Source organism: Mandrillus leucophaeus, unplaced genomic scaffold, assembly GCF_000951045.1.
Source record: "Mandrillus leucophaeus isolate KB7577 unplaced genomic scaffold, Mleu.le_1.0 Scaffold189, whole genome shotgun sequence".
In the NCBI taxonomy this organism is placed as follows: Eukaryota; Metazoa; Chordata; class Mammalia; order Primates; family Cercopithecidae; genus Mandrillus; species Mandrillus leucophaeus.
Window position 1 is genome coordinate 2,778,785 of NW_012101909.1, and position 15,662 is coordinate 2,794,446.

General features: G+C 37.7%; 1 pseudogene; it reads left to right on the top strand.

Annotated features, from left to right (window-relative positions):
* Nucleotides 1-8,024: 8,024 nt before the first annotated feature.
* Nucleotides 8,025-11,251, top strand: LOC105538288 (annotated as a pseudogene).
* The last annotated feature ends 4,411 nt before the right edge of the window (nt 11,252-15,662 follow it).

Here is a 15,662-nt window from a genome sequence, read left to right on the forward strand (position 1 = left end):
TTGATGTGCCATTTGAATACTCACAGTCAACTGATCTTCAAAAATGCCAAAAAACAAAAACAAAAACAAAAACAAAAAAAAAGCGTAAACTGGGAAAAGGACCCCCTATTCAATTAAAATGATGCTGAGATAACTGGCAAGCCACATGTAGAAGAATAAAATTGGATCCTCATGTCTCACCTTATACAAAAATCAACTCAAGATGGATCAAAGACTTAAACCTAAGACCTGAAAACATAAAATTTCTAGAAGATATCAGAAAAACTATTTTAGACATTGGCTTAGGCAAAGAGTTTATGATGAAGAACCCCAAAACAAATGCAACAAAGATAAATAGATGGGAGTTAATTAGACTAAAAAGCTCTGCACAGCAAAAGAAATAACCAGCAGAGAAAATAAACAACCCACAGAGTGGGAGAGAATTTTCACAAACTATGCATTAAAAAAAGGACTAATTACCAGAATCTACAAGGAACTCAAACAAATCAGCAAAATCCCCAAATAATCTCATCAAAAAGTGGGATAAGGACATGAATAGATATTCTCAAAAGAAGATACACAAATCACCAAAAAGTATATGGGAAATGCTCAACATCACTATTTATAAGGGAAGTACAAATCAAAACCACAATGAGATATCACCTTACTCCTGTAAGAATGGCCATAATCAAAAAATTAAAAAATAATAGATGTTGGCATGGATGTAGTGAAAAGGGAACACTTTTCCTATGCTCGTGGGAATGTGAACTAGTACAACCAATATGGAAAAGAGTATGGAGATTCCTTAAAGAACTAAAAGTAGATCTACCATTTGATCCAGCAATTTCACTACTGGGTATCCACCCAGAGTAAAATAAGTCACTATATAAAAAAGAAACTTGCACATGCATGTTTATAGCAGTGCAATTGACAATTGTAAAAATATGAAAACAGCCCAAATGCCTATCAATCAACAAGTGAATAAAGAAAATTAAAGAAAATGTGATATATATACACACACACGTATACACACACACACACATCATGAAATACTACTTAACCATAAAAAAGAATGAAATAATGACATTTGCAGCAACCTGGATGGAGTTGGAGACCATTATTCTAAGTGAAATAACTCAGAAATAGAAAACGAAACATTGTGTGTTCTCACTTATGAATGAGAGCTAAGTTATGAGAACACGAAGGTATAAGAATTCTAAAGTGAACTCTGTGGACTCAGGGGTAAGAGTGGGAGGGGGGCAAAGGTTAAAAGACCACTCATTGAGTATAGTGTACGCTGCTTGGGAAACAGGTGCACCAAAATCTCAGAAACCACCACTAAAGAAATTATCCATGTAACCAAACACCACATGTTCCCCCAAACTATTGAGATTTTTTAAAAAGACAAAAAAATTAAGATAACACAGAAAAGGAATTCAGAATTCGATTAGATACATTTAATAAAGAGATTGAAATAATTTAAAAAAATCAAGCAAACATTCTGGAGTTGAAAAATGCAACTGAGATATTGAAGAAGGCATCAGAATCTCTTATTGGCAGAATTGATTAAGGAGAATAAATAATTAGTGAACTTGAAGAGAGGGTATTTGAAAATACACAGAGGAGACAAAAAAATAAGAATGAACACACCAACATGGCACAAGTATACATATGTAACAAACCTGCACGTTATGCACATGTACCCTACAACTTAAAGTATAATAATAAATAAATTAAAAAAAAAAAAGAATGAAACACACTTACAAGATCTAGAAAATTCTCTCAAAAGATCAAATCTTAGAGTTATTGGCCTTAAGCATTTATGGGTTAACCCATTACGGGAAGGGGTAGAGAAAGAGATAGGGGTAGAAAATTTTTTAAAAGAGATAACAGAACTTCCCAAACTGAGGAAAACATATTAACATTCAAGCAAAAGAAGTTTATAGAACACTATGCAGATTTAACTGAAAGAACACTACCTCAAGGCATTTAAATCAAACTCCCAAAGGTCAAGGATAAAGAAGAATTCTAAAAGCAACAAAATGAAAGAAACGAATAACTTGCAAAGGAGCTGCAATATGTCTGGAAGGTTTAAAGGCCAAGCAAGAGTGGCATGACATATTTCACTTGCTGAAGGAAACATCTCTTAACACAGAATATATCTGGCAAAAATATCCTTCAAACATGAAGGAGAAATAAAGACTTCCTGACAAACAAAACCTGAGGTATTTTATCAACACCAGACTTGTCCTATGAGAAACACTAAAAGGAATTCTTTAATTGCAGCACTCTTGACAATAGCAAAGACATGGAACCAACTTAATGCCCATCAATATAGAATGGATAAAGAAAATGTGGTACATATACACCATGGAATATTATGCAATCACTAAAAATGAGATCATGAACTTTGCAACAACATCAGTGCAGCTGGAGGCTATTATTCTAAGCTAATTAAAAGAAACAGAAAACAAAATACCACATGTTCTTACTTATAAGTGGAAGCTAAACAGAGAGTACACATGGATACAAAAAGGGAACACAATAGACACTGAGGCATACTTAAGGGTAGAGTGTGGGAAGAGAGAGAGGATCTAAAAATTACTTATGAGATACTATGCTTATTACCTGGATGATGAAATAATTTGTATGCCAAACCCCTGTGTCATGTAACTTACCTATATGACAAACCTACACATGTACCCCTGAAGCTAACAATTTAAATCGTAATAATAATACATAGCAGCTTAAAATAAAAGGAATAACTGATACATGTTTCCTGATACCCACTGCACATTTCAATCATAGTAAATTACTGAGGTTTGAATCTGGCTTGATGTAAAGATGTGAACTCCTTGGTTGCAGAAACTGCATTTATTTTTCACTACTATGGACTCATTTACCCAGTAGTCAGTGGAATACCTGGCACATGGCTATGGTTAAGTAAATACATGTTGAATAAATAATTTTCTTTTGAAAGAAAGTTGGTTAACGTAAGTGTTTGATGTATCACTGGCTCCAGAATGGGACAGTCTTTGAGTCATGCACCAACAGGGAGAGATATAAACAGAAGTGTAGCTAAGTTCATATTAAAAGCCATCACTCTAATGTTATGGCCATGTTCATCGACTATTTCCATTCTACGTGCCCCTCAACCCCCAGAAGAAAGAAACACAAGAACAGATCAGCGTGGATTCTATTACAGTGCTAATGATAACAGCATCTTTGTAACCTACCTAATAGGTGCAAAAGTAATTGTGGTTTTGCCATTTTAATGGCAAATTTTAAAAACTGCAATTACTTTTGCACCAACATAGTAGTGTGCCAGAACTTTTCTTCATGTCTGCTCAGTTTGCTTTTCCTTGAGCTTGTAACAAGTATTGTTTTATGCAACATTTTATTAGATCTTGATTTCACATGGACTGTGGACAGATATACCCATACTTATTTCAATCAGCTTATAAACTACTTTTTTTTTAAATAAAGACATAGACCTAGATTCATATTCTTTTGTTTTCATTTGGGGCAGTAACTATTATAATATGCCTTTTGAGTACATCAAGTAATTTTAAAGCTTTACTTCCATGTACTAATATATTTTTAAAAATCTCTTTAGTATCTATTGCCCTTAGGGCCATGTAGTGTCAAATTATAATTTTTTTGATAATCATTCTGTTATGTAACTTTTGAGATAGAAGCTGTGATATTATTTGGGGAGCTGGGAGCAATTTGGGGCTTGTTATAGGCGTTTTTTCCTCAATAAATTAGTGAAAGGAGACTAAGGAAAAAATCATGATTATTATTTAAAATAGCTGATTGCATGATAATAAACAAGGAAGTCATCTAGTTATCTTTGTTTTTGCTTTAGACAATGCTTCAGATTTCTATAGATACAGACATCTAGGTGATTGTATGAAATTGTCACCATTTCCAAAATATTTTCTCGAAAATATATGATGCAGGTTCAATCAAGCCTGTGATAGGCTGCGTTTGTGTGGGTGTGACTAGGGAGGGAGAAAATATCAAAGTACAAAATAGAACATTTCTGAATAGAGCTACACATGCTTCGATTAGACAAATTCTAAGATTTTTGTACCATCTTCACATTCCCAATAATTCTGTTTCTACAGACTCCTGTGAAAGGAAGAAATTGGTTGGCTTCTCTGTAAGCCCCTCCTAGCCAGAGCAGTCAAGAAAATGCTATGCAATGTATCCCCTTGTTTATTCTACTCAACATGTGCAGATCTTTGAATCTGTGTCTTTTTATTAACTCGACTTTTTGATAATATGGTCATGCACCACATAACAATGTTTTGTTAAATGATAGACCTCATAGATGACAAAAGTGGCCCTATAAGACTGTAATAGAGCTGAAAATTTTCTATCACCTAGTGACATCATAGCATAATTACTTTATTTTAAAAATAAATTTAGTGTAGCCTAGGTGTACAGTGTTTATAAAGTCTGTATTAGTCTCCAGTAATATCCGGGGCTTCACATTGGCTCACCTCTCCCTCATTGACTCATCCAGAGCAACGTCCAGTCCTACAAGCTCCATTTATGGTAAGTGTCCTATCCAGGTGTTCCATTTAAACATTGTTTTAACCATAACTTTGTTGTACCTTTCCTGTTTAGTTACACAAATATTTATCACTGTGCTTTAATTACCTACAATATTTAGTACAGTAACATGCTGTATAGGTTTGTAGCTTAGGAGAAATAGATCACATCATCTAGGTTTCTGTAAGTACCCTCTATGATGTGTGCAAAATAAAAAAATTCTGTAACAATGCGTTTCTCAGAATGTATGCTATCATTAAGCAACATGTGACTGTATATGGTAACAGGATACACTTATAAATAAAGTAGATAAAATGATAAAAATCTTGAGTAGACTTTCAGAACAAACTGCTGAGAGAAAAATATATTGTGCATTGTGTGTTTGTAAATTTCCAAAGGAAATATATCATGAGTACAAATTGATGGAAGTGATCAGGGTTTTTTGAAAGCATAACTGGATTGGTGTATAAAGGAATATGTATGATTTTCTATTAATTATTTAACAAAATGGATACATGTGAAAAAGGTAATGGCTTTTCTTTTTTGTCTTTCTCTGAAGCACAACTGTTGCAGATGCTCTTAGATTTTACATAGAACATGGAAAAACTTTAAAAAACAAACATCTTTAATTCTTGGGTGCAATGTTTACAAATAGTAATAGCTCATATTTTTATCACTCAAAGGTTTGCAAACCTTTTCTCTACATAGTTATTACCTTTATCCATATTGGTATATGGTGGGCAGAGGAGAATTTGTCTTTTTTTACTTAAGGGAAATTAGCTCAGAGAGATTAAATAGTTAATGGGGCAATATAGGAATCTGGCCCTCTGAGCCCCTGTGCAAGGGTTTGCCTCCTATTCACCACACATCTTTTGGGCCCTGGGAGCGAATGCTTCTTATGGCACCATCTTGAGCAAATAATTTCAGTTTTTTGTTTGTTTTTTTTTTGCCTCATTTGCCCCCATATCAGATGGATGATGTTTCAAAAATTCTTGGAGAGTTACAAATAATTTCTGTCTTTTCTGTTTCACAGAAGAAAGAGACATTATACAAATGTGAGCTGTTGTCAGAGCAACGATAAGAAATCAGGGGTCAAAAGATGTGGAGTAAAAGGGAATTTCAGAGAAACCACAAAACACAGTAAGAAACAGAGACAGGAGAAGATTGCTTTGACAAAATTGCAGAAGGTGAAATCTTGGCATCCTCTTATTTCTGTGGAGAAGATGATATTGTCAGGCTGAGCTGGAAGAATCACATGGTCATACTGTAAGTGCTATGGTTCCGAGTGCCACATCCAGATCAATTTTCAACCTGAGATTTATAATGATAATCCCCACAAGTCGCTTGAGATCCTTAACAGTGAGGTTTATAGTGAGTTTAACCAACTCTCAGTGCTTGAAAACTTGCCTACAGGGGGCAGCGCAAATACCACTAAACTTAGGGGCAAAGCGTGAAATGCATCCAGATTCACAATTGTTTCAGGATCCGCTTGCAACTGAAGCACTGGCTACACAAGACTTGGCTGAGGGAATGTATATAAAACAGAATATACCAGTATGATGTTAGTTTTAAAGGTCAATTTTTGGCAGTGGGAGGGTTAGCATTAACATTCATAATGTCACCTGTTATATATGTGTTATTTTGACATTTTAATAATTTAGAATATAGAAATGAATATGCTAATACCACTTGGTAGAGCTAATGCCCATATATATATCACTTGGAATTGTTATAAATTGGTTGAGAATACAGATCCCTTCTTATGAATTTGGAATTGTTAGAAATTGGATAAAAATTAGAGATGATCCCTTCTTATGACTTCAGCCTAGGAGTACATTGTGGAAAGCGAGGACCAAATCTGACACACTGAAACTTTGATTCCTGATTTTTGAACAAGGAAAAAAACTAGGTGATGTAAACTGGCTTCCCAAGAAGTTATGAATACAGAAACTGGATGTCAGATATAGATGATCTAAGCTGAGTTGCCTATTCTCTGCCCTTTGCCCTATCCTAAAGCTGTGTGGATGGAAATGAGCCCACCATTTGCTCTAAACTGGTGCATTCCTTCCTCACTGCAGATTGAAGAGGTCTTGAAACATTGTGCTTTCCTCTCCAGGGGAAGGATAGCACTGGCAGCCATTCACTGGCCCAGCAATATCCTGGATTGAGAGGGTATCATTTGTATTACTTGCTGAATGAAACATAGTGAAAATGACTACAGATACCCTCAACTAAGTCCAAGACATCATTTTCAAATCAGGACGGCCCTTGCCATCTAGACTGAACAGAGATTCCAGTTTCCAGGAGAGTTGATGGAGTAATGATAAAAGCACCTCCCAAAACTTTTGCCTTGGTAAGTTTTGGATTCAGGAGACATCTGAGTTCCCATTCCCTTCAAACTTTCAATGACAGTGACTTACAGTTCCCCACAAATTTCCCTTGATTTCCTGACCATGGAGCCACATATTATGTTCTTTCTATCCATATATTAACACGTGGGTATAAACCAAGATATAGGACTTTAAGCACTTTGCATGGACGCCTAGTCCGTATCACTGACCTTGTATTCTCAAAGCTTACCACTGGGCCCTAAGTCCTTTACTGAATGTAAAGCATTCAATAAAGAGTTTAAGGGCTCTTTTGTTTATTTCTGCCACATCCAGAATGTTTGGTTTAATTAAGATCTGAAAAGGAATTGTATTTAAACTTCTCATTTAGACCCTTCTAAGGAAAATGCCAAGAAAAGAAGATTGTGATCTTTTTCTTGGTGGTTTCATAATAGAAAGTCTTAAGAACAGTTACAGTTGTTGAAATCCACCCTCTCTCTGATTCACTGAATTGGAGATAGCTATCCAACTACTAGTTGTACTTTCTCACTAACTCTCTTAATTATTTCTAGGTACTACAGAGTGGCACATAACTAAACATTATCAAGGAATTTTACAGCCCTAGGCCTTCTATTACCATGTATTACAGTCTGCTGTAATCATTCTAATGGTCTAAGATGTTGCAACTAATTTACCCAAGGCCTGAACGCCAGAAGTGCCGAAATTTTCTGATAGTTTTATTCTGCATCCAACCATTACCAAGAAGGAGGATGTATTACTTCTCATTTCTTTACAAGTGTCAGTGCAAATCCAGCCATCAAACAAAAGTTAGACCTAAAAGCTTTTAGATTACAGCGATTATTACAGATTCTACATGAGATAAAAATGTAATTGCTCCATTTCTTTTATTCTTTATTTCGTTTTCTTCCCTCTCACTGTATATTTTAGATTGTCCTGCTTGACTGCCAGGTCAGACCCAGCACACAGAGATATTTGTCATAAGACTGGGGAGCTGCAGTGTTCTTTTTCATAAGAAATGAAATGCTTGGAATTTCTCTTCCAAATGAATCACAAAACTTCCATGGTCGTTTTCATTTTAAATTATTTTATGTCTATGTAAACTCGTGCATTGCCTATAAAGGAATAATATTTCCAGCCATGTTGATAGTGACAGAGAATGAGCTGAAGGCAGAAATCCTTCACAGGTAAAGTGGTGCGTGCATTTTTTTTCATCTTGCTCCTTTTTTCCTTTTCCATATTCACTCATCCTTTTAAATTCTTTGAATCTATTTTTTCCTCCCTCTCTCCTTTCCTATCCTCCATATCTATCTTTGTCACTTATTAATTCCTCTTCTTTTTCTCCAGACTTGGATATTCGTCCATTCTCTCATCATTCTCTTTCATACACATTCTCTGACTTGTAGATCCTAAGATTCTTATATTCTAAAACGAACCCTCTGCTTAACAGGGTATGTTTATAAACTATTTGACTGAGGAGGAATTGCCCCAGTTATCAAAGACATCCTGCTGGGAATGTCAGCCTTTTACTCTTGTTCATGCTCAGAGAAACAGTGCTGCAGGGATTATAGCCTCAGTCGCTGGAATATGGCAGACCCAGATTTTAAATTTGTTTGCCCTTTGCCTCCTAATATCCATTTTCCCCTAAGTTTACCTGGATACACTTCCCAGTTTGCCTTGCAAATAAACGTGTTGCCATATAACTGCCCTTTGTCTAATAAAATGAAACTGAACATGTTTTGTATAGTTTCTGGGAAGAGTCCTTAAACGGAGAAGGAACTCTGTTCTTATTATCTATCTTATGTCCTGAAATGCTTATGTGATGTCTGAAGCTCCAGCAGTCATTTGTAACCATAAGACAAGAGTCTTTTCCTAGGGAGGATGAGGTGGAATAAACTGATAACTTTGTGGATTACTCATAATAGTCCTGAATTGCCTATATTTGTTTTTTTGTTTAAAAAAAAAAAAAGTGAAACAGATCAACTTTTATTATGTTTAAACTACTTTTTAATTGAAGTTTTCCATCCTATGCAGCTGAATCTAATTGTAACTGAGGCACCCAGATTTTCCCAATTCCTGTTTTTACCCCAGATGCCCTGCTGCTTATCTGAGTTTCTGGAATGATTTTTCATTTGATTACTTTCTACATGTCCCTGTTTCCTAATGCATTAATATTGGGTTTGCCAATAAGAAACTTTTTAGAGTTGGAATACTGCTGATCATTTCTGTTTGCTAGTTTTTGGTAACCAAATCATTTTGACTTCTAGGATCAGCCATCGTTTATGCTTTTTTGCCCAATTTTGATCCATGCTGTATTCTGCCTGTAAAATGTGCCCCAAAGTCATGCACATAACCTTGAACTTCGGGTTTTGGTGGTTTGAGACCATTTCATTGATATTTCTCAATATTAATGAAAATTCTAGATGTTAATTCTTCATATTTTAAAAATTTTCGTGTTGATTCTCACTTTTTTCTTTTTCTAAAATTTAGTTGATCTCTATTTCTATTAACATTTTTTCTATTAGTGCTTCGTTGTTATATGTTCAAAACAAAATACGGAACACCTTAATTTACATATATTTTATGATGTAACTTACATCTGACAGTTTAATCTTTCTTAGTACTTCTGGTGAATGCCCTTTAGAATTAGAAGGAGGAAAATTTTACCTAATTATAATAGTTTACATATGCAAATATTATCAGATTTAATAATCATGTTTCCCTAGAAATGATGAACAAAGCCACATGTGTTTTAAGTGGATCATAAATCTTGCTGATTACGTTACTGTCCTGAGTCATTTACTATAAAGAAATTATAGTCATTAAACCTCTAAACTTCAGCTTAGCTCATTTCTCAAGCAGGTATTTCTGTGTTTAAGATTTAAACATGGACCTAGAAGCAGCTTCTTTGCTCCTTCTCAAATCTCCTCCTGGTTCAGCCTACCCGCCTCCACTCCTGCCTCCACTATTTCCATCAGGGTGACCCAGAAGTTCTACAAGGTGTCCACCCCTGGCCCCCTGGCCTTCAGCAGAACACTCCTACACACGTGGGCCCGGTGCCCCATCAGCTCCTTGAGCTTCTCCTGAGTGGGCAGCAGCAGCTTCACGGGTGGCCTGGGCGAAGGCTATGGCCAGCCAGCAGTATGGGACCATCACTGCGGTCATGGTCAACCAGAGCCTACTGAACCTGGAGGTGGGGACCCCAACAACCAGGCCATGTGCACCCAGGAGAAAGAGCAGATCAAGACCCTTAACAACCAGTTTGCCTCCTTCATCAACAAGGTATGGCTGCTAGAGCAGCAGAACAAGATGCTGGAGACCAAGTGGAGCCTCCTGCAGCAGCAGAAGATGGTTCAGAGCAATGTGGACAACATGTTACAGAGCTACATCAACAACCTTAGGTGGCAGCTGGAGACTCTGGGCTAGGAGAAGCTGGAGGCGGAGCTCCGCAACATGCAGGGGCTGGTGGAGCACTTCAAGAACAAGTATGAGGATGACATCAGTAATCCTACAGAGATAGAGAATGAATTTATCCCCATCAAGAAGGATGTGGATGAAGCTTACATGAACAAGGTAGAGCTGGAGTCTCGCCTGGAAGGACTGACTGAGGAGATCAATTTCCTCAGGCAGCTATATGAAGAGGAGATCCGGGAGCTGCAGCCCCAGATCTCAGACACACTGTGGTGCTGTCCATGGACAACAGCCGCTCCCTGGACATGGACAGTATCATAGCCGGGGTCACGGTGCAGTACAAGGAGATTGCCAACGCAGCGGGGCTGAGGCTGAGAGCATGTACCAGATCAAACATGAGGAGCTGCAGACCCTGGCTGGGAAGCATGGGGATGACCTGCGTCGTACGAAGACGGAGATCTTCGAGATGAATCGGAACATGAGCCAACTGCAGGCTGAGACTGAGGGCCTCAAAGGCCAGAGGACTTTCCCAGAGGCCGCCATTGCAGATGCCGAGCAGCTGCGGGGAGCTGGTCATTAAGGATGCCAACACCACGTTGTCCGAGCTGGAGGCCGCCCTGCAGCCAGCCAAGCAGGATATGGCGCAGCAGCTACGTGAGTACCAGGCGCTGATGAACGTTAAGCTGGCCCTGGACATTGAGATCGCCACCTACAGGAAGCTGCTGGAGAGCGAGGAGAGTCAGCTGGAGTCTGGGATGCAGAACATGACTATCTATATGAAGACCACCAGTGGCTAGGCTGGTGGGCTGAGCTCAGCTTACGGGGGCCTCACAAGCCCCGGCCTGGGCTCCAGCTCCTTCAGCTGCATCAGCTCCACCAGGGCTGTGGTTGTGAAGAAGATCGAGACCTGCAATAAGAAGCTGGTGTCCGAGTCCTCTGATGTCCTGCCCAGGTGAACAGCTATGGCAGCCCCCCGCCAGCCTACCCTTCCTGCGACTGCCCCAGAGTCCATGAGAAAGGCTGCTGTGCAGGAGAGCACAGGGAACAGGAAGCCCACCTGAGGCTTAGCCCTCGCCCTCAGCCCACCCGCGGGGGAGTTTTCTGCCTAGGGTACCCCTCTTGCCCATGCTCCCACTACAAAACAATTCCTTTTTTTTTTTTCCCCAAAGCTAAACATGGCTTACAATTAAGAAATCAATAGACAATTTAGAGAAAATAGGCCGGGCATGGTGGCTCACTTCTGTAATCCCAGCACTTTGGCAGGCCGAGGTGGGCGGATCACGAGATCTGAAGATCCAGAGAGCATCCTGTCCAACATGGTGAAACCCTATCTCTACTTAAAATAAAAAAATTAGCTGGACATGGTGGCACATCCCTGTAATTCCAGCTAAAGGGAGGCTGAGGCAGAAGAATCACTTGAACCAGGGAGTTGGAGGTTGCAGTGAGCCAACATCACCTTGCCACTGCAGTCCAGCCTGGTGACAGAGTGAGACTCCATCTCAGGAAAAAAAAAAAGAAAAAGAAAATTTAGAGAAAATAAGCACAAATTAGATGTCCTGGACTCTTAGCAAATGTTTTTCCTCTTTGGCTTTAATATCATACCTTATTGCTATGAACTTATTTACACTGAAGATAATTTAAATATGGATTAAGAATAAGAAAAGTATACTTTCTATGATACATAAACACTCAGCTTCAGATAAGTGAACAAAATAACTAGAGTGAGAGAATACTGTATCATGTGGCTTGATAAAACTTAGCCCTATATGCTTTCTAAAGGAAAAGAAAGGTAGCTGGATTAACCAGAGCAGTGGCAATTAGAGAGAACATGACTTTAGCACTGAAACGTTTCACTGAAGAAAATCTAATAAATATGAGAACAATGAAAGTTAACTTCTCCAGGAAAATAAAGATGGACTATTTAGTGTGAATTAAGATTCACTAGCAATGTCTTCTTTTTTGCAGTGTATATAAGAGTTGAAAGTACATTCACACAGATTTTCTCAATGTAATTCATGCAAGAACCAAAGGAAAGGTGTAACACATATATCCTTATCTCCATTATACAGATTTGCAGCCCAAGTCTCCAAGGCTCAGATATATAAGTGATTTGGCATTAGGAAGTGACAGCTAAGACTGGAAAATTGAACCCAGGCTTTCAGACTAAATGACAGTGCCATGTCACCCTATACTGCACAGTCAACTGAGAGTCAGCCTGCCCACACAAAGGGCTGTCATTTGAAGGGGAAGAGTCAATACATTCTCTATTGCACTGGAAGGCAGGATGAGGACCACTGGGTGGAATTTACAGGGAGTCTGATTTTGCCTCAATTTGAGGAAGCACTTTTCAATAATGAGAGCTGTCTAAGCAAGGAACAATCTGCCTTGTCAAATCAATAAGCAACCTGTTATTGAAGGCGTTTAAGCCTAAGCCTATAGACCACTTCTCAGGAATACTAAAGGAAAGATGACTTGACGGACACATTTAACGTCTAAGACTTTATCCAACCTAAAGATTCAGTAGATGGTATAGGATGACATTTGGAGAAGACGATCTATACCCTTGGACTTCAAAATCTTCAGGTCATATCTAAGCAATCCTGATGTGCTATGAAATGACGCAATTGATGTGCAACTCTGATGTTTCTTGCAGAAGCTCTTTTTAGCCAGATTTTCAGTTCAACTGGTACATCCAGACTGGTTGAATGTGATGGGCTGGAGATCTACGTTCTAATATGTTTAAGATCTGTTTCCTCTTATTGATGCTCCTGAAAACTTTGCTATTTCTGGAATCATTAGGTGAGACTATTTCCTCTACTGAAATATCACCTCAAACTATGTTTTGCATTTCTTTTAGGGGCTTGAGAGTTATCATAAGACATATCTGAATAATTAGTTGAGAGTTTGGGGGGCAGGTAGGGGAAAATTAGGAAATTGTTTAAATCTGGGGTAGAATCAAATTTAAGAATTTTGGCCAGGAGTGGTTGCTCACGCCTGTAATCCCAGCACTGTGGGAGGCTGGGTGGATCACCCGAGGTCAGGAGTTCAACACCAGCCTGGCCAACTTGGGGAAACCCTCTTTCCACTAAAAATACAAAAAAAAAAAATGTAGCTGGGAGTGGTGGCGTGCACCTGTCATTCCAGCTGCTGAGGAGACTGAGGCAGGAGAATCACCAGGAGACAGAGGTTGCAGTGAGTGGAGATTGTGCCACTGCACTCCAGCCTGGGTGACCGAGTGAGACTCTGTCTCAAAAAAAAAAAAAAAAAAAAAAAATTGAGCATGGAATTAGTGCTAAGATGGACTCCAGTTTGCCATCTGCCCACACATGCATTTCTCACTTCCTTTCTTTTGCACTGCTGTGAAGCACAAACATTTCCTTTTTCATCTTGTGCATTTCCAATGGCACAAATTAGTTTTCCCAGGAAAATTTTATGTCCTCAAGCAAATTATATTTCATGTCTGAGATTCAAATGTTTGAAGCTTTGCATGAGAGACCCCAGAGTGGCATTTAAACACTTGCAGAGTCAACTAAACTGTACTTAGATTTTATCCTGAACTCAAGAACAGGGCAAGGTCATAAAACACTCAGAGACACAATGCAGCACAAACAACTTTCGATCATGGCTGGGAGCTCATTTTCCACCTCATTTTCCCTCATATTTTGGGGAAAGAGAGAGTCACATTTATGTTTGACTTCTAAGTACAAAGATGCTATATAGCAACAGTGCAATAACAATATTTTCCTTATATTGTTTCTAATGCCCACAAGCATCTTTCCAAGTAGATATGGTAATCCTCATATTTTATTTATTTATTTAAGTAACTCGAAGCTTCCATTAGTCCCAAAAGATCAGGCCCAAACTAGAAATAAAAATAACTTTTCTGTTACTTCAAATGCTAGGAGCTCCTATCATTTGTTGTTATTAATAATAACTTTTTTAAAAGAGCTAAACTGTGTGTGGGAAAGCATGCAGCTGAGCACCAGGTTCAACTGGAGCCAGGAACTTAAAGTCGGCCAGTGTCACTCATTCCCTCTCCGTTTCTCAGCTTTTCATTCTCTGTGCCCAATTAGTACTCTTACCCTCTTACTAGACAATGACTTGCAACATTGTAATTTCAGATACCAGTCACTTGTCATATTTTCAAATAACATGTATTTTAAATTAAATATGACTATATTATGGTTTTCATATAAAATATTAATTTAAATTGTATATACATTTTCAGTTTAAAGACTATCAGCTTCTGTGTTTCTGCTGTTTTCATCTGGCAAAAACAATATTTATTTATTTTAATTTTCCAAAGTAGTTTTTGCTGAGTATTACATTTTAACTTAACATTTATTTACTCTTTAATTTTTTACGTTTTCCTTAAGTTTTTTCATTTTTAGTGTAGAGAGGTTGCTTTTTAAATTAATTCCTGATAAATTATGTTTTTGATGCTATTTGATATGGAATTCTGGTTATTTTCCAATTGTATTAGTACATAAAACTACAATTGATAGTTGTACTTTGACCTTGTATCCTATGATGCAGCTGGAATTATGTATTAATTTAGCTTATTTAGTAATAAGATGTTTTGTACGATGTTTAGGATTTTGTCCACTGACAATTTTTGGTGTTAGCTTTATGTTTGCTTTTCAATTGTTAAGGCTTTTATTTTAAAAATTATTCTTGCTTTATTTCACTCTTTAGATTGAATGTTGAATAGATCTGATGAGTGTGAGAATCCTTAACAATAAAGCACTCTGTTTCACTATTAAGAATGACGTTAGCCGCCAGTTTTTCATAGATACCCTTTTATCAGATTGATGAAGTTCCCTCTATTCCAAGATTGATGAAATGTTGTTGCATCTTGTCATATATTTTTTTTCTGCACCTATTTAGATTATGATATATGTTTTATTCTGTACGATTGAATATATTGATTTTTAAAATTTAGACAAATCTTACATTCATAGGATCACCCCCCACAATGTATTTATTGCTTGATTTAATTTGCTAATATTTTCCTGAGAATTGTGTGTACATTCTCATGAAGAAGATTATTAATTTATATATTTTTAAAGTATTTTTCACTCTTTTTCAAGGCATTGCTTATTTCATAAAATGGGAAGCATTTTCTGTCTCTTCTGAAAACATTCTTATAAGAATGGTATTGTTGGCCAGGAGTGGTGGCTCACACCTGTAATTCCAGAACTTTGGGAGGCTGAGGCAGGCGGATCACTTGAGGTCAGGAGTTTGAGACAAGCCTGGCCAACATGGCGAACCCCATCACTACTAAAAATACAAAAATTTGCCAGGCATGGTGGTGCGCACCTGTAACCCAAGTTACTCAGGAGGCTGAGACAGAAGAATTGCTTGAAC